Genomic DNA, 21,312 nt, shown 5'->3' with positions numbered 1-21,312 from the left:
AACTCGGAGTAGAATTGAATATCGCAGGATAAGTAATTCCAGCTTATATGACCTTTCTATATACGGAGTTAGATTTGTGTTAATTTCCTTCATTCCAAAAACATTTTTGAAATTCTCAGGATTACCAACACAATTTTCAATTTCTTTTATTTTTACATACCGGCAGGACATATCTTATGTATCACTATATCAATACATTATTATATACATACGGATACACAATAAATATTCCACCAATCATGATTTGATCATAATTGACTGATGAAAAATAGAATACATTTGACCATTGAAACACCAATTGTGGGGTTTTAATGTAATAATTAGATAAGAAATATTCAAATAGAAAGTATACACATACAATATCTGAACTTTTAATAGTTAGTAGATTAGAAAAAAAAACAAAAAAAAACTCTGCAGTATTTATAAATATATAAAAGCCTGTTACTCTATTTTTGAGTTTCTTCTCTATTCCTTTCTCATTCATATAAATGCAGATGAACAGTTAATATATTTGTTCTTTATATATATTCGTGCTTCTCTATCGTGACAAATTAGAGCATTGTATTATATCAGTTGATAAATGACAATACTATTATGTTTTAGATACATGCATCGATGTTTTGTCGATATTGCATCATTATTTCATTAGTGAAAATCATAGTAAAGCATACAATTTAAATTATTTTTTTATCAGGCTTTTTTATTTACTTTCTAAGAGATCCAATTGAAATACAAAAATATATGTACATTATTGTATTATCAAAATCTTTGCATGACTTAGCACCTGGATTTTGATCCCTAAAATACCCTTTACTAATTTAGTTCAATCTTTCTATCTTATATTGATTGAATTCTTATTGTTTTCAAAATGGAAAAATTAAATTCAATAAAATAGAAAGAAACAAAATAAAATTAGTGTTAATCATTTATGCTAATACGAGTAAAAAAATATTTCGTCGTTCTAAAACAAATCTTTTCTTGAGACAAAATGTGACAAAGACACACATATAATTTTAAAATGGCATTAGTTTTTTTATTTGACGTTTGGACGTAGAAAAATCTACTATTCACAGACACTAATGTCTCTTTTTTTTTTAAACAAAACAATATTATACGATCTTATGCTTATCGTTTACTATGAAATTATAAATTTGTTTTTGCTGATAGCTTTATTTTGACTCTAACTAATTTTTATTGAATGTAATACGTATGTACTTTGATTGTTCATTTGACTACTATGATGGTCATGATTTTTCTTATTTGTCTTACAATAAATTTTTCCACTACAAGTATCCTCAATATTATGTGATCTAATTGTAAAAAATGTTAATATGTTAAAAGACCAAACTTTACATGTACTTCTTACATGGGAATAGACACAGATGTCCGATCTTAGAGAAAAATAATTCGGCGATGAAAAAGTTGCAGTACATAGGTATTGTATATAATATAAGGTGTATTAAAAAGAAAAATATAATTTTTCTAATAGATGGATTTAGCTATGTGTATCTCACATTGTATAAGTGCAATCATTTCACAATAGATAGCGTTATAATGATAAGATTTCACACTAAGAAACAGCAACTTTGTATTGCTTGAGCAGTCGTTAATGATGGACACCAGCAAAGAGGAAGTTCGCCATATTTTATAGGTTATTTTCTCGATAATGACAAAAACGCAAGCCAGGCGGCTGAATATGAGAACAGGGTTGATTAAATCATAGGCATTTCATTTATGACATCATCACTATGAATTGTTCCTTTACAGACAAACTATTAATTAGGACTTGTACTGTCAATAATTAAACCATCTGAAGGTATAAATCCCCCAAAAGCAATTTGTTTTCGACAATAGGATAAATTTTTATGGGAGATGCACAATCGAATCACTTTCTTAATAGCAACAAGTTATCAAACAAAACAGTGCATATTTAATCTAAATCGGATTATTGTAATGAGGATAAATAAAACCTTGAATTTTATTCAAAAATATGAATTTATTTTTACTACCACTTATATATAGTAAATAACTCTTAGCATTCAACGAAACTTTAGAATATTTGCAATGTACATCGATATCCAAGAATTATTTCTTCGGACCACTGGCACTATTACATTGCAAACTTTATTGACAGTACATTAACCAATGAAGATACATAAAGTCACAGTACAGTGAAGACTGACATAGATAGATGGTATGGTAATCACCTATACAATTTCAATGGACACTGATAATAGGCAAGATTATGCAAACAGTGCAAAAATATATCACTATTTGTTTGTACAAAGTTCAATGTAGGTATTTCCCTAGATGTTTCAAAATATCTAACCAATTACCTCACTGTATAACATTACTATTATATCAATTATGAGTATTATTATAAATAACCTTTTTTTGGTTTGAACCCACACTGTTTAGTATACGGGTACTATAGTGCTACCCGTGATTAACACGATTAAAAAGTATAATACTAAATTGGTTTACAACCCATTCTTAAAGAGCCACTACATAATAAAAAATTGACCCGCTGATGAAATATTCCTCAAAATTTCTTAGCTCCCCAAACAAAATTATTTTATATAGCAAATGTTCCCAAATTTCTTAACTTAGTCTTCATACTAAACAAAAATCTTGGGGACGACCCTGTATGTGCATGTGAATTGCCTAAATTACATTTTCTTAAAAAAAACTTTTACCGAAAAAAGTAAGGAAATATAGTGAAATACTGCTCCATATTTTGGTAACAAATCTGTAACACTTAATGTGAGTAGGCTTGTCCCCGGGTGATTCCTATAGACATAAATATACTTTATGTATATGGATTTTACCAAACAATTCCTAGGTTAGACGGAGTAAATGTAATGCTATAATGTTTACTTTTACTTTATAAGTGCAACTCTATCTAACCAATTAAAGGAACATTAAAAAAAACTGTAACACAAATATTAATTAATATCTTGACAACCCTAGTCCGAAATAAACATTTAAAGATTTTTATTCTGTGGATATACAGATTATTCTTTTTGAAAAATACTACCAAAACCAAAAAAAATACATGATATTATATATTTCAATTATTTAGATTAACATTTTGGATTCTAGTGCAACTGCGTAGATTTATCGACAGGTCAATATCTCAACTGTAATCAATGCAAATCTTAACCCATTGAAGTTATTTTTTTTTACTTATGGATAATTTTTGACCAATGGAAAGAGTATAAAAATATATTTAAGTGTTCTTTAAAAGTCTAATTATAATAAAAAGATAATGACATTGTCTATCATGCCGTGTCAGAGGAATTCAGAGTTGGTATATGGAGATAAAATGAGAAGAATAAGTAATTATTGGCTTGACTAAATTTAATTTATTAGTCTACTTTAACTGTATTGGAATTACATGCATTTGCGGCATAATTACCTACAAAGATCAAGATAAAATTATTATTTGTATTTATTAGGTTTAACATATTAAACCTATATAAATTTTATTTAAATATAATATTTAACTTGTTTTGTTTACTGATTTGTTGATTTATTCTGAGAAGTAACCCCCCGTGTGTTCGTATCTACATAAAGTTAAAATGTATAATTTGTTGAATTAATGGAAGAAAAGTAAGGCACAATATAAAAGAAAGGACATTATTATTTTACGATATTTTTATACGTATATTCTTCTAAAGAATAAAAGTTAATATCGAAATCATCGATAAAAGCATATGATAAAAGTATATTTTCTGTCCAAGTGTATGTATGAATAATTTAATCCTTAGTCACCTTTTTTTCTACGCAGAATGTAACAATATACACATATATTTATATACAAACGATGTATACTAAAAAAGAGGCTTAATAATACTTTAAAAGGCTTCTTTGTCTTCCAAGTCCTTCAAAAATATAAGGCACATTTCACAACAAATATTATATACGCACTTTTACAAGAAACTGGGATATCTATTTTTTATCTTGTCATGAAAAAAAAAAAAACTTTTGCAAAGAGCTCTGATATCCTAAGGCTCTTTAATAGAAGAAAACAGCTTTTAATACAACCTCCACAAAATAAAAAATACAAGGTTTTTATTATAAATAAGTTCAACAGTTTTCTATAATATAAAAAAATAAGAATAGTGTGTAACATGTTAACAAGATAAAAGGATATTCAAAAAAGGCTTACATAAATATCTAAGAAACTACATAAACTGAAGAGGCAGTTATTGTCTAATGTACCTTAGTGTGTATTATAATTAAGTTGTATACAATGTAAATATGCTTCTATAAAAATAAATAAATCCAAGATCAAAGAAACAAAGCAATAACCATAAATGCATTGCTTAACTTCAATCAAATAAAGCCATATTGTATTTATTATTAAAGATTATTGCAATATACTCAATAAATATTGTATATGTACAGTATACATACAATACACGGAGGGATGAGAAAAGAGTAGATAGATCTCAGCTTTAAATGTCATATTCATGATTGGAACCATATATTGAAACTATATAACTAAAACAGTAAATATTTCATATAAAGTCCTCATTCTTTGTAAAATACAAAATTGTAATAAAATTGGATATAGAAAAGTAACTATGAATATATAATAACATAGTTTCCTCACGTGGATTAAAATCTTGCTCATACACTAGTCATGAATATTTGGTGTATTTTTTACCTTGTCCGTTTTTTTGTTTGACGAAATAAAGAATAAACTTAAGAAACCCAAACTATTGTCATTATTATTTAATTTCTAAGGAGTAAACTTCCATTTAGATTAAATTCAATTATTTTCTTAATAAATAATTAGCTGATAAAAAGAGATTAAACTTGAAGATTTGTTGTAAGTCCTTCTTGGACTTCATAATAGAATTTAAGATCGGTATCACAACAATTCCTTATTTGTTTCCTTCTCTCCCCTCGTCACACTTATTTGTTGCTGATATAATGAAACTTCATCACAGCTAAGCTGCTCTTCTGAAAAACATTCAGAAAATTATCAAGGTTATCATGGTGATTTCGGGGTTTGTTTGAACATTCTCAAAATACAAAAAAATTTCATCATTTCTAATAATTATTATTGTGTAAATTGAGTTTAATTGTATGAAAAAATAAAGCAATTCTGATTTTCGTATTTAAATTCAATTCCGATTAATTTTAACTATATAACTTTTTGATCACCGATTGTGAGGATTCTTGCATCTTAGTATATCTGCATATTTTCTCTTATTGAAATAATGCGCACTATAAGTAATTATTGTATATGTGGGATGCGCGCGCTTTTCCGGCGTGCTAAACAGTAGTAATTTTTTTCAGGTTGTTAAGTGGGACTACTTCCAATAACTTTATCACAAATTTGTACATGGTCATTTTTTTCTTCTTCATTTTATTGAAAATCACCGTTCCTTCCCTGGGTTGTTAAGTTACTCAAACATTTTTAGGCATACAAAACTATATTTGCTTTTAGTAATTGTTGATTATGACACCTACTATAAGCATCAGTGAAGAAATGAAATCCTTTTTTATAATATATTTTATAAACTGTGAATTCAAAATCTAAATTGGTAGTTGGAGAAAAGTTAAATTAAATTTTGAAGACTGTAGAGAGTATAGGTTATAATATTTTTTTAATAAATAAGTTATAACTTTACAACTTTATTATCTATACAGAATGAGACTTATTCCCCTTTCTTTTCCTACCTTTTTCATATTTATCGTTGGAGTAGATAAACAAAAAGAAGGATAAAGAAAATTCTAGAAAATCCTCGACAAATTATTATAGAATTTGTTAATAACTAAAAAATCAATTAATTAAGGGTACAAAAATAAGAATACAAAAATCATATGATAAATGAAGAATTCATAAAGAAAGTTTTGTAAAAATATGATACCAGCAAGATAATACAAGAGTATTTCTGTCTTTATAATATATAAACAATATAGAAAAGTGAAATGGGATTATGGGGCTAGCAATGTACACATCTACTTTTAAACCTTTGTAAGTGAACTTGGATATTACACAACCCTTGATTTACAACAATGTTTTTTATTTCTTTGAATCTAAAAGAAATCCCCATTACTTCTCAGTATTTTCCTTAAACATTAAATCTGATTATATATGTTTTTATTTCTCTCGTGAATACCTTGTATTGAATTATTTGTATATTTGGAAATTTTGATAGAAGATTAGTTAATTTAATTAATTATTTTCTTTAAAAGTAATTTCTTTTTTTTTTAATTTTTGGGATTCTTATTTTTATTTTATTTTTTTCAATGTGAGGACTGAGTGATACAACTCTAGCTAAATAGTTATTATATTTTAGATATTATTTTATGTAATACATTCAAACCTTATCAAAACTGATGGTACTAATTTGATTCTCAGAATTTCTATAAAGTAGTATTTTTTTTTAACAATAACAAAAGATATCTTGTTGAAACTCCAAACATATGATGTTAAGATTATTTTTTCTGGATGTCTTATACTTTTATCATTTGAATTAATATTAACAATTGGAAAATGAATAAAATAGTTAAAAAATGATACAAAATTTATATGACGTAATTATTGTTTGTCATGTAATACAATATTTTTTATATTGCCCTTTCTTTTTTATCCATGTGACTAACTGCGTTGTAAAAAGGATGTTCACTAACGGGGGATTAAAAAATTTGAAACACAGTTTTTGAAGTTGTAAATTTTATTATTTTTTGAAAAAAATAGTCAAAATAGAAAAGTTTGTTCAGATGAATATTTCAAAAATTATAGCATATGTAGTTCACCTAAAATTATTATTTCTTGTAAAAAAATATATAATCAATGTATTGCTGTACCGTGATTGCAATTTTTCCCTTTATGCAGTTTTTACACATTAAAAAACGATTTACAAAATAACTTTACATCTCATATTTTTAAAATAGTAAGACTAATAGCTGTGTATAAAAAACTTATACAAATAAGCCCTTTTTTCCATCCCAATACCCGTACTTACAATAAGTAGAAAGATTTTTGAAATAATCAAATAATATATACAATCAATTTTTTCCGTAAATGAAAAATACTCGCATATGTGAGTAATAGAAAAATTATTGTAAAAAAAAAAAAAAACTAGTGAAAGAAATGAATAATGAACTACATTGAGATATATAATAATTTAAAGAAAAAAAAACATCTGGAATTATATTCAATCACCTGATTAAATTTATCAATGATTTGCTATACGATTTTCTAAGTATACTAGTTGTATTGATTTGATCGAGAAAATACAAATGTATATTATATATGTATTCAGGTATGTGTAAGAAGTGAAAATCTTTCATTAGGTTATCATTATCATAAATAATTCAATTTCCTCTATCTATCTCCCACAATACTATGAGTATTTTTATCGAAACAAAAACGAAGAAGAATCATTTTAATGTATGGATATTATAATGAACATAAGAAATTCAATAAGTAGAAAAAGCTTTCAGAATATAAACGTAAATGCATGTGTGTGGATATACTCATAGGTAGAGTGTAGATATGTGTTGAACTAAATTATTAAACTAACTTCTTACACCTTTTATAAGAAGTTTATTTATAAAAGTCAATTATTTTTAATGGATCTGTTATACGTTAATGTTTATTTCCTTGGCAATTAAAGCAGTACTGATATGACGGTCAGACTCGACAATTTCCATATATTATTCAAATTTTCGACAATGGCCTTCCAGAGCATGTTGTATCTTTGACATCAAAATTAACGGAATGGAGTTGACAAAACTAAAATGTAGCGTAATAGGCTGTTAAATTATCAGAACCATCAACACTATTCACAATTTTAGCTGCCTAGCTTCCCTTTTCGCCTAGTTAGAAGAAAAACTGGAAATATAGGGTATTTTCTCTTTGCTAGTGTCCATCTTTGATGACCGCCCAAACAATAATGAATCACTCAATTAAAAAAACAATTATTTTAGTAGGAATTTCTAACACCATCTACCATAAAACTATCGCACTTTTACAACTTGGGATACACATTAGTAAAACCAACTATTGAAAAAAAATGAATTTTGATTTAATACCCCTAATATATTGATTTTTTGCTAATTGAACATCTATACTTTAATTGCCTAAAAAAAATGTGTGGAGTTATGATTTCCCTTTCTTCTTTTTTTTCACTGACTATATATTCAAACCTTTTCAAACTATTCTATTCCGCTGTTATATCTCATAAAAATTGTTGACATACTTTCACCTAGAATCCTTCATAAGATTCGAAAAAAATCAATTGATTGGAAAATAATACATGATAATAGGTATTATAGTAGGACAAAGGATATGTGTTTATTGTATGTATGTATCATCATGAAGCAACCTCTATCAAAATATTCTTAAATGGCCCAGGGGCTTCTATTACATAACGTCTTCAAGAAACATCATATTGTTCAAAATATGTATGCTATATGGAATATGGTTAAAACAACGTTTTTTCTGTCTATTAAAAGAAAAATATTAATGTTTGTGAATTATTTAGCATTTATTAACAACAAATCATGTTAATAGGATTTTTCCATTACTTTAATGAATTTGGTTTGCTCTAAGTACTTCTAAATATAAATTATTATATAATTTAATAAGATTTTGACATGTTTTACTTGAAAAAAGTTATTCGGGAGAGGGAGCTAATCATTCATCAATACTTTACTATAAATACATAAAAGTTATAAAACTGACTAAGTTTGGTCCTTCATGATTCCAATTTACTTGTTCTTTTTTAATCCGTTCTAGTACTCAAGGACTGATAGTACCAATCCTAAGACTGGACTGAAACTACACGATATAAAACTACTTTTATAAAAAATAAACCGTTAATTTTCGTATTCAATTCTTCTTCGATTCTCAAATTTATTATTTATTCTATGGGTGCACATGTCTACGAAGTATGCTGACAATATCTGTCATTTTGTATTGTTCCTACTTTTTTTCTTTTTTTTAATTTATGAAAAAATTTAGATGTAATTGATGTGCTCTGCAATTTTCTACAAATTGAAAAAAAATGAAAGGAAAATTCTATTTATAGAAAAGTTCCCGAAACTTTTTCGAAGATGGTTAAGTTGTCTAAAATAGTAATTTTTTACAAAAAAAATTATTTCTATTTTTTTTTTATAGTAAAAAATAGACGAGCACACCAAAAAACAGACGCCTAGCCTTTTTATCTGTCAAAAACAAACGAAAAATGCAAACGCAGTTATCATATTGACCAATAGAATAAAAAAACAAACTGGAGAATCGAATAAAAATAATTCGAAATGAGACAATAACAGTTTATTTTTGTCAGACCTCGCATTCATACATACATAGAGGCCGGAACACAGGATAAATGGCTTCTGGCTGGTTGTTACACACAAAACTCAGGCTGTACAAGGGAAGTGAAGTACCAGAAGTAATTGATCAGATGTTTTGTTGAAGACGTACAATAACTGCACATATTTCAATTAGATTCATAAAAAAATAATGTTTCTATATTTGTAACCAAATCATGGTATTATAGATCCAATGTGGCTTCTTTGCACACTAATATTGTACTTCAATTTTCGTATTCTTTACTTGTATATATATTATGAAAATCATGTAACAAAATACTGAGAAAATAGGAATGCGATTGTAATTCAACTTAATATTTTTTTTTTAAATGAGTCTTTGTTTATTTGAGTTATTTTTCTAAAATTATGACATTCTAACTTTATTCAAATCGGATCAAAAAATATTCAAGGTGAAAGTTTTTATTGGAGTTAAACTAATATTACACATAAAGAAAAAGTAACAACAAATTTTAACCTAGTTACTAGTGTCGTTTTCGATCTATAATAAATAAATATATATTTTTATGCTGTTTTTAACTCTCCAATAGTGAGTCCGGATATTACAACCAAAGATTAATAAAAATGCCTCTAATTCCATTTTTTGTACAATTTATTGCAAATACTTTTTAATATACTCCTGAAACCTTAAATCAGATTATATGTAATACTTTATTCATCTTGATAAGGCCTTCTTTAAGATTTATTTGTATGCTTAGCAAATTTTAATTGAGGTTTACTTTAAAGTAATTCTTTTGTTTTTCCTTTATATATCTTCTTTTTTACAATGTGAAATAAAATTAAAATTGTAACTATTATTTCACGCAACCTCATAAAAACGGATTTGTACTCATTTGATTCCCAAAAATTTGATAAACTCATGTATATTTGAAAGAAATATTGATATTAAAAGCAAACATTTAATTTTTTTATTATGAGAATGACAATTATATCAAATTATGTCAAACCCAAAACTCATGATGTTAATACAATTTATATAAGGATTTATATTTTTTCGATGTCTTATATACATACAAGTATTTTTAGCATTTTAAGTGATATTTATGACTTCATAATTGATGGAATAGTTAAAAAAATTAAAATGATGTAATTATTATTATCATTATGATTATCATTTAATTGTTGATCATGTTTGTAAATACATTTGTTTTTTTACTTAGTTCACTAACTGCGTTATAAAAAGGATATTTACTATATGAGATTTAAATAAAAGTATCAAATGTAAAAAAAAATTGTTTATATTTATTATTTGAATAAAATCCTAAATAGCTCTGTAATTCGAACTATTTAACTATGCTTAATCTATTTAAATTCGACGTAAACTGCCTTCTTCTATTTGGAATCTTAGAATAAATGTTTATATACCTATTTACTAGGAATACACAATTATTATATATATAGAATGTCTGCCCTTAATTAACAATATACATTAATAAAAGTTAGTTACAAAACTTAAATTGAACTTAAGATTATATATATGTAAGTACACTGGAAAAGTAGAATACATGTAAATACATACATAATGTAATATGCCCATGAAATGAAATATAATAAAAGTTTATTTTTGAAAGCTTATATTTTGACTTTCTTATTTAGCACATTAAAATAAAATACCTAAAAAGAACAATAATAAGAAAGAAAGAAAATGGTTGATTAATAAGAAAAAATAATTGTGTATGAAGCAGTTTTATAAATTTTTAGATGCTCAAATCTATTCTATAAAAATCTTGCAATTAAGTTGGATTAAATTTAACTCATTTCTATCAGACACGTCATTTAAAAAAGAGAGAGAAATTTTTTATGCTAAATATTCAACAAGTAGAACAAGAAAAAATACAAATAGGACCCAGGGTCTGTTTTAATAGCTTCTTAAGCATGATTAAGAATAACACGCTTAGATATGTAATAGTGGAGATAGGAACTAGAAAACCCTTTTTGAATCAAATGGAAAGAATAAAAATTGGGTTCGTTTCAAGATAAAGCGAAAGGACTCGAGAACACTTTGTTCTATGATTCACAATTTTTGATGAAGTGGGAAATAGTTAAAAACACCCTGTCTTTGGGTAGTGTGTATGGGAAGACCAATGAAGAGAGAATTTGCTTCTTTTGTAAGGCATCCAAAGAAACGGTTCAGCATTTTTTATTAGAATTTGAACATATAACAAAAGTTTGAGATCATTTAAGATGTTTTTTAATTATTATGAAGTACAAAAGAGTTTACACATTTCTTTATTGGCCTTAATCAAGAAGAAATACATTTTATAAACACAAAGTTTCAGAGCATCTTATACATATTAAGATTCACAAGAACGCCATTGTCCGATAATGATGTCTAAATTATTGACAAATGTATAAAAAAAATTATAAGATTTTTTTTCTTCTTTTTCTTCTTTTTTTATTGTGCTGTAGGTATGAGTTTATCTCCCTACTGTAATTCATGATATAATAGTACTAAGAAGCCAAAAAAAAAAATAAAAAAAAAATCTTAGGGTAAATGACGCAACGTGGGACGGTCCAATTTGGTGGACATATAGCAGTTACGTCAAAACATTTTTTAGTACTTCAACTTAGGAAATCAAAAGAGATTATCACAATTTTCTATATAATTCTGTAAAATTTCAAATCGATTGGTGAAGTATTTTTTGAGTAACAAAACTTTTTAAGGTTCTAATATTTTGGAGTTCAAATTCAACAATTTTTTATTTTTGGGGAGTGATATTGTGAAGATATTTCTTTTCCATTTGGTTATATTAAAACAACCTTGCCATGTTTGAGTTCAATAGGAGTTTTGATATAATTATTTTATTTATTTTCTGGATTTTTGTCATATTTTTTTGCAAATATTCGCTATCTGATAATATGAACTAAATAATTGGCAAATTTATATTATGGGACAGTTTCTGAAATTATGAAATCAAAGAAACTAAATGTTAATACTTTAAGACAGCTCAATAGAATAAAAAGTAGCCAAATAAATAGCTAGATACTATAAAGAAAATTATTCAAATAGCTGTTTATGAGGAAGAAGAGAAGGAGGAAGTTCTGCATTTAAAATAGAAAGAGAAACCTTCCTCACTCTTCACCCCCATTCATATTTATAAAAGGGATACTATCCCTGATTACAACACCGACTCTACAAGAAAAATAAGGGATTAAGATCGGCAAGAAAATGTTATTTATTCCAAGGACACCTCAAGTATTTGATTGATGGTTAAATATCTTACCGGATTCTAATAACCCAAGTATCGTATGGAGTCTCCGAGTCAGAGGTGCTTCAATTCATCACCTTTGGAAATTATCAACATTTTGTGTTCAAGCATAAATAATTGTTTTGGATCCCCTAATAGGTTTTCATACTAATAACATTCAGTCTGACTTGATTAACGTCACAATTACACTTGAAACCATGCCAATGGATTTGGATGACAACCTTTTATTGAGGGAAGATTCTTTAGCCAATATTATGATCCACTTTTCTGAATAGTTTATTTACAAATCAAGGAGATATATTCGAAATAATTAATCAATCAATAACTAAAATTAATTAATATATGAATTGTATATTATAATATTGAATTAATTGATTTATAAAGCTATAAATTAGACAATATAATTGAAATTCTTAAATAATTTAGCACCAAGAGAAAGGTAAACTGTAAGTTCCTAAACCTTGTAGGAGCAATTCATTTTGTATTCTTAAAATATGTTGAGTTATTGAGGCACGATCCAATTATTCCGTGGAAGTCTAATCTATAGACTGCCTTACTTATTAATGTGTCAAACTAAATTAAAGATTACTCTTACAACTGAAGGAATGAACCCTATTCTCAATAAAGAGGATAACTTTGTATTTGTAGAATGATAGTGCAATAATGTCTAAGGTAGACTGTATGATATTAAATATTATTTACAAATAACACCAAATTCTACTGATAACTCTAGATTGTTGAAGTTAATTAATGATTTAGAGTTGGAGACAATTCCACTTCATAATGGATCCAACGTTTTATCGCGATAATATAAATTTTGATATGGAAGATTCCCAATAAAATATGGAATCGTATTTGAAATGAGGATTTAACTTTCTTGAGTTGACGATAGGAGCAAACAAGACCAGATAATAATAACATATTCTTTGACAGTTTATCATTTCCCATGGTGATGAGTTGAAGTGCTTTAGAGTCGGATACTCCATACGATACTTATTGCGAATCCGGAAAGAGATTTAACAGTCAGTCGAATGTTAGAGGTATCCATGGAATAAATTACATTATATTGCCAATTTGGATCAGTTATTTTCCTTCAAGAGACGGAGTTGGAAGAAAGGACAATTTAATATTCCCTTTTATTAATATGAGATGTGGGGGAGTGGGGTTTCTCTTTCTTATTTTTTCTTTTTTATTTAACGTGTGTCTGTCCCTCCCTTTCTACGTTCTCGTAAAATAATATGATATCTTTTATCTTGAAGGATTGCTATTGTTCTGCGTACAAGAGTAGGTACGTTGTATTTTAAATTTTATCCACCCAAGAGATAAACATTCAAAAAAGCTTCTGCACTCCTATTTATATTTTTTTCAAATATTTTTTCCTATTTCATAGTCTCCAAAATAAAAAATAATGATTAGTAAATTGTCCAAATTTATGAATTTTGGATATTTTCTGAATGCGTGAATAATAAGCCCTTTATTCGATGTCCCAATGAAAATATTCTGATACATACTCTTTAATAATATATTGGTCAATCTTTTTATTCCTAAAAATCACAAATATAACGCGCAACGTCTATATAAAGTACATGAAGGTAAAGACATCCGTGATGTATCCGACAATGAGTAACTTACTTCACATTAAATTCAACTTTTTTGAGATATTGATATATATAATTAATTTTGTAAACACTTAATGTACTTGTTGCAAAAAAAATAAATAATTATAGAGTACTTTTACGGGACAACATTAGTCTGTAGGTATGAAGAACCAAGTCCTTGCTCTTACAACACATAACACTTTTTCCCACTTTCAAAATCATTAAATCAAATTTTTGCATTTTTTAAACAACCAGATATTTTAACAAGAATCCCTCCAACATTGTGTCACTTTCTGTTTATTATTATATATTTGACGTCAGTAAAAGACTCTGCTTATATGTAGATTATATGTAAATTATATGCAATTTTTTTTATTATTTGGCATATAATAAAAGATTTTTTTTTAAACCTTAAAAGTGCAATATTTAACATTTAATTATAATTTAATATGTGTCTATATTTATATTACATAGGTATTATTTGATTATGAAATATGTTAAGTTGTAAAATAAATATTAAACTATTAAAAAAATACAATAAAATTGCTTAAAAATATAATTGATGGACGGGTATTTATTTATTTCGTTATTATTAAAAATAGATCTGATGCATACATTTGAAGTAAGTTAAGAAAATATATATTATGTCTATATATTATGTAAACCAAAACACACTTTGGTATGTACTCGGTCTTATCGTTTTAATTCCAAAATTGACATCATCTACAGAGCTTAGACTTTTTATGGATGTTTATATGCGTTTTTGAAGCATTAGTTTGCATTTATAGAAAAAAATGTGTTTTAAAATTAATAAACTGTCAGAACCAGCCTAATAGCTAAAAGTTTATAAATTTAATGGAGTTACGATAAGGTTGATGTCTTCATCTTACAAATAGTTTCTAAATCTACCAAAAATGAGTTACTTATTTTTTTTTTCTCAGGATAGTCATATTTTTAACTATTATATATCATATTGATTATTTAGCGTCATAAGTGCGTAAAATATTGTCTATAACTAAAACTATATTGACACATATTCCCACACAAGAGAGTAATGTTTATCCAATATGGCTAAATTGTTACATCATGTACATGTTGTTAGTTTTATTGAATCACACAACCTTTCACTCAAAAAAAAAAAAATATTGCACAAAATCAGATGATTGTTAGCCAATTCACCTCAACTATTGAATTACTATCCAATTAGTAAATTAGGAATTGTTCACTGCTTAAAAAGAATGAATTACAACCAATCAACTGTCAGGACACTTATATGGAGGAAGAAAGCAGAATCATTGACAACTGAAATTACAATGAAATGTAAATTTTCGGTGTTAGTGAGGTAACACCGTGCGCGGGGTTCCCTTTATGTATTAATTTCTTATGATTTTCGATAAAAATAAATGTCATTCTAGTGATTTTATTCTAATTCGTATAAAAATACTTTTATTTGTATTATACCTTTGTATCTAAGAAAAATGTGTTAAGTTTTGCTCTGAGTGAAGACTATATTATTCATCTATATTTATTTTTACCATAAATCAGAAAGCTTGTTATTAATATATAAATAAATATTAAAAAAAAACCCAAATTCATTCTATTACTTCACAGAAATAAGTATTACGGATTTATAGACAGAGGAAAGACTTATATTTTTATTTGATCAAGGAGAAACAATTAAAAACCAATATGTGATATGTTTAAATAATATATTTAACTATATGTTTTATTGAACATGTCCTCCTTCACAAGCAATAAGGTAATCGAAACGCCGGAGAATATATTGTAACACAGAGTCATGATGACAGCTGTGAGATAATCCAAATTTGGATCAGAGGTGAAGTAAACAGTCTTGTCAAAAAAGTTTGAAACTACAAATTCCAGGGGATGGAGGTCAGGGCTCCAGGAAGGCTACATGGAGGCAGGCTAAAAGTAAGTACTTTGTTGCTGTGGAAGCTTTTGTTGTTTTGGGTTGTAATGAACTTTTTAATGTTGTAAGCAATGCAAACAGTCTGTGCAGTCTTGTTACGCGGAGAAGATTGCACAAGTATTTACTATTTTGTTGTTGCTCTCACTTGTTAATATTGGGTTAAATAAATAATTCTGAGCGTTTTTCGCTAGATGTCTTAGTGACATATATCTCACGATTAATACATTTCAGCCAAAAAAAAAAACATAATTAAAGACGTACACTTAAAAAAGTTTATTTACAGTTTTGTGTTTGGTGAAGCTAGTTGTGTGTTACAGCCTTCCAAAATGGAAGTAAAGAAAAAGAAAATATTTTATTATCACAACATGCAAGTTGAAAAGGTGGAGCAGGCGGCCAAAGAAATTGTGCGATTTATGGAACCAATGCAGTATCCAATCCAACAAAAAAGCAGTGTTTCCAACGATTCCATTTTGGTAATATGGAGGTCGAAAATGTCGATAAAATAATGGAAACCGTATAGTGGACAGGCATGAGAGCACTTATTCTATTGCCCAGAAACTAAAGATTAGCCAGAATCCCGTTTGAAACCATTTACATCGGATAATTCTAACTATGTTGGGTTTATTGTCAAAATAACGCGAAAAAACACTCATAAGTTTTTACCTCACCTACTACTTAGAGATAATGGTTTGAATCAATATTTTTTTATTTTTGTTTCAACTGTCGTTTGGTTGTATAATGAACTTTCGATAATTAAACTCCCTTGCAAGCTTTTGGGTACCTACTATGTAGCTTGATACTAAAATGGATTTTTACGACGTAGCTTGGAGCCTTTATGCATATATATAGTTTTTTGAAACGAAAAAGTTGATAATTTTATTCTGTATAAAATTTGAACAAACTTTTTTTTTTAAATACATGAATCTCGACATGAATATTATACACGTGTGTTCTGTTTATATATAAATAATAATGTTAGGCATATAAAAAAGTTTTTTTTTTTTTCTCTTGCATTATTACTTTTAAACTTAAAAATATTTTGTTCTTAAGTAAAAGATAACAATGATGTAATGCTACAAAAAATTGACAAGGGAAGTCAGATCAAATTCTCTGTATACTTTGAGTAACAGAGTTTTTTAATATAAAAAGAAGTAAACCAAGAGAAGAGAAGTTTTTTTTATTTGTTAAAGGTATTTTAATAATTTCAAATAGAAAACTTCTTAAAAGAATGTTTTTTCCTCTTTAAAATAGTTTGAGAAGGAGAGGAAAAATATATATAATATACATACAAAAATATACGTGGAGGTATAATGTTGAAAAAAGTTCAAACACTTTAAATGTTTTTTTTTTTTAACTTTTACCTTATACAATTATAGGTATACATTGTAGCCGTAAAAAAAAGGTAGTATGATTTATCACAAAATTGAGTGTGGATTAAATTTGTATTCTTCAACAAATGATCACCACTTTCTATCAGCAAATTATTCTTACCAACTCTGTGGAGGCGCTGCATATTGCACTTAAACATTGATTGTCTCAATAAAATAATGACAAATTGTAGATTTTATTTGAAAGGACATATCAGGGCTACTTTGAGTCCCTTTAATCAAATATAGATTTTAAGCTATAGCTAAAATTCAGAGGTATATTAACACTTCCTAGTAATTTCAATACAAAGCCTAGTATTAAATCGAATATATGTATAAAATATTGTATGTACAAGGGTGGTCTGAAAAGTTTCCGACATAAGAACGATACACAACATTCTTTCTGAATTATTATTTTTCAGCATAGTCTACTTGTAACTCCATACCTTCTCAATACTCCCATCTCTGTGACCCGTCCAAATAGTACTTGATGGGGTTTTTTTTTCCAAATAATAGTTCACAAAGGGGATTTACCTTCATTTGACGAAAATATTTGACGTACAATGTTTGGACAGTATTTTTGTTTTGGGGGTGGAAAAGCGTATCCATGTTTCATGTCAGCAATTAATAAGCGCCAAAACTCAGAATTATTGCCCTAAACCCCCCCAATAGAGCGAAACTCTATTTTGTCCATTCTATCAAACACACTCAGACCAACTCACTCAAACGACAATTACATAACAACCGCGTGTGCAAAATGGCTTAAACTTCGGTGAGTAACTGTCAATAGATGTTACTAGCTTTTATATACGAGTCCTACCATCTTCACGTTGAGGTCGAAAACTTTTCAGATCAACCTCGTGTACCTATATTAAGAATAATAATATTTGCAATTTTCTCCTTTTCTTATTGTTCGTTGAAGATTGTTTAATGTTGATGCACTACATAAATTAGAGTGTATGTATGTTTATAAAAATGTTCCTTTTTACCGTAACTGAATTAGAATCAAATAATTATCTGTAGTTATTCCATATAGATATTTTTTAATAATTAAACAAAGAGTAATATAATTTATTCCTTAAATATTTAATTTGTAAAACAAATGAAACAAAGTATGCACTTCTTTGTGCAAAACAGAGTAGTTTCAAGAAGGGGATTGTTGACTTTGGTTCTTCAGTGTTAATTAATAAAAATTATTTACTGAGGTCTAGGATAGAAAAAGCCATGGAGTTATATTGCTAAGTTGTAAATTGGGTCAAAATAGTAAAAGTAGTTGTCAACAAATTTGATCGATCGATTGTAAAATATATTTAAAAAATGTACACTTCTTCTAGAATAGAAAGAGGTTTTAAATGGTGTCGAAAGTAGTATTAGTAAATCTGAAGGCACAATAGTTTTGTTGAATAACTTTTAGAAAGAAAAAAAGAAATATACCTTTTTACATATATTCAAAGGGATTAACTAGACAGACAAGGATTTCTGAGAATCCCTCATCTATGGAATCATTAATTAACTAAATTATTTGTAGACATAGAATTTGCTACTGATCTCTCAACCGCAATAAAAAAAAGGCTCATTTTGACTTTTTGTCGGAAAATAGCTCATCTTGTCCTTTTTAGTGAAAAAATAGTTCATTTTTCTGACTGGTCTGAAATAAAAAGAGAAAATTTGGGTTTCAGTTATATTAAAAGCAGCTTTGATTTTCTTTTGACGGCAAAAACTTTCTCTTATTAAGCGTCAAAACAATATATAAAACGTCATTCATTTTGGAGGTAAAACTATTACACGATGCAATCAGCGTATTAATTACATATTTTGAGGCAAATTTTAACATCTGCCAATAAGAGGAAACGGGAAAATGGTACAAAATTTGCTGTTGAATATTGCACTTTCAATCTTTCGTTGAAAGAGAAATACTTTTGCGCCAAACTGTGAAATCCTAATGCAAAACATTTGACGTAATATCAATTGTGGTGATAATGAGATGTCTCCGTCTAACATGAAGATCTTGCCAATTTCAAACTTGCTTCAACTACTAATGAGTATGTTGAACAGTCTTTTAGATTCAACAATACTAACAATGGATTAATATAGACATAATTTCTGAAAAAAATATGCACATACTGCAGCAAAAAAAAAAAAAGTCTTACTAAATTTACTAGTAATTAATTTGAACTGAAATGATAAGTGAATATTTTGGATCTGTTTGTTTAAGTCGTTTTGAGAATTATAGATTTATATATACACAATTTACATAGGTTAGACATAGGAAAATGCATTTTTTGAAATCCTGGGGGAAAGGTCGGAGCAGTATAAATGTTACTACTGAATTAAGAACCATTTTAACATCATCTTCCTGATACACGATTTTAAGGGAAGAAAATCAATTACTGATATAACCTTCAACATTTTTATTAGCATTAGTAAAGTGAAAATATTGACAAATTATATTTAAACATTTTTATTATTATGCAAATAAATAAGAAATTACACCAAAGAAGGTGGAATTCATCATTCAGAGCGAGATGTGAACATCACAAAGATCTATTAAAGAATGAGCAGAAAAGAAAAAAGAACCCACACACCAACCGTTTTTAATCTTTTTAATATTAAAACTGGTATTTTTCTTTACGTTATGCCAGGCCTTAATTATACATAAAATATAAACTTGTATAAAATATTACATAAACTGCGTGCGAGATGCAAATTGAACATGCTTTTGATTTTTCTTAAGTTGTTTTAATTATTATTTCATTCTTAAAAAAGAACATTCAAAGGATAAAGTAATTCTATTCTGTGTGCTCATGAAAGATGGAGAGTATAAGGATTTGTTCGGGAGGTCTAAGTGTAAGTCCTTGTTGGACTCAGGATAGAGTTGAACATCAACAAGGAATTAACTTCAACCTATATGTTCTGCCTATATAAAGAGCGGGATTTGTGTTTATTTATTTTCCCTCACGGCTGCTTGCAGCTGATTAAATAAAAAACCACATGACAGATAAGCAGCTCTTCTCCCAAAATAATTACGATTACGACGTAAGTTTTCATTTTTTTAAATTTTTACATACGAATAGTTCATATTTTATACAACTCTAATAATATACTAACACAACATATTATACTCGAAAATGTATGGTTTGTATATTTATGCCATTATCTTTGTACAATGTATTTATATCCTCCACTTATTCAGCATATATACATATTAACTATATCCATACTTATACACCACACTAGTTTGTACAATATTGACTTTATAACAGGGTTTTTGGCAACAAAAGCATGTATCACTAATGGTATACACTTCCTTCCGTGTTCATTCTCGTTGATCGTTTTCAACGCATTAGATTTTGTATTTTTGTTATCTTCTTTATATGTATGTACAATGTACATACAATGTATATAGGTGAAAAAAATAACATTGTCTAAATGAGTATTTGTAGGTAATAGTTTGCATTAAATTGCATGATGCCATCGAATTATTGTAAATGTTATTTCTTCTCTTATTATTGGTAGAGCTGTTTTTCTATGAATTCAATTAATAGAAACTCATTTTAACTAATAAAAATTGTAATTATTTTCATAAGGGTTTTGGATAATAATTTTTTACGGTTTAAAAATTTCCAGTAATTTAATAACAAAATTAGAATACTTGGGGAAAAAAAAACTTATTTTGTGAATGGCAGGGCCACAAATCAGGTTAAAAAACAACTGGTGTCACTTCACTAAGCATTTATCGCCCCATCCCAATACTTCAAAATTAACACCAAGACCATAGGTCGTTTCATAATTAAGGCAGGAACACACTGCAGGTTAAAACCACCGCCACAAATTCACAAATAATTTAGTCT

The 21,312-nt window shown here is 27.4% G+C and overlaps 1 protein-coding gene across 6 annotated transcripts in view; it reads right to left on the bottom strand.

The window, feature by feature from the left end:
• The window catches only part of LOC121121727 (cell adhesion molecule Dscam1), a 414,757-nt gene that overhangs the window by 209,166 nt on the left and 184,279 nt on the right, over positions 1 to 21,312 (bottom strand). The window lies entirely within an intron of this gene.

This window comes from Lepeophtheirus salmonis, chromosome 7 (genome assembly GCF_016086655.4).
Source record: "Lepeophtheirus salmonis chromosome 7, UVic_Lsal_1.4, whole genome shotgun sequence".
In the NCBI taxonomy this organism is placed as follows: Eukaryota; Metazoa; Arthropoda; class Copepoda; order Siphonostomatoida; family Caligidae; genus Lepeophtheirus; species Lepeophtheirus salmonis.
The sequence above is the reverse complement of the archived record's forward strand: the minus strand, read 5'-3'. Positions and strand labels throughout refer to the sequence as shown.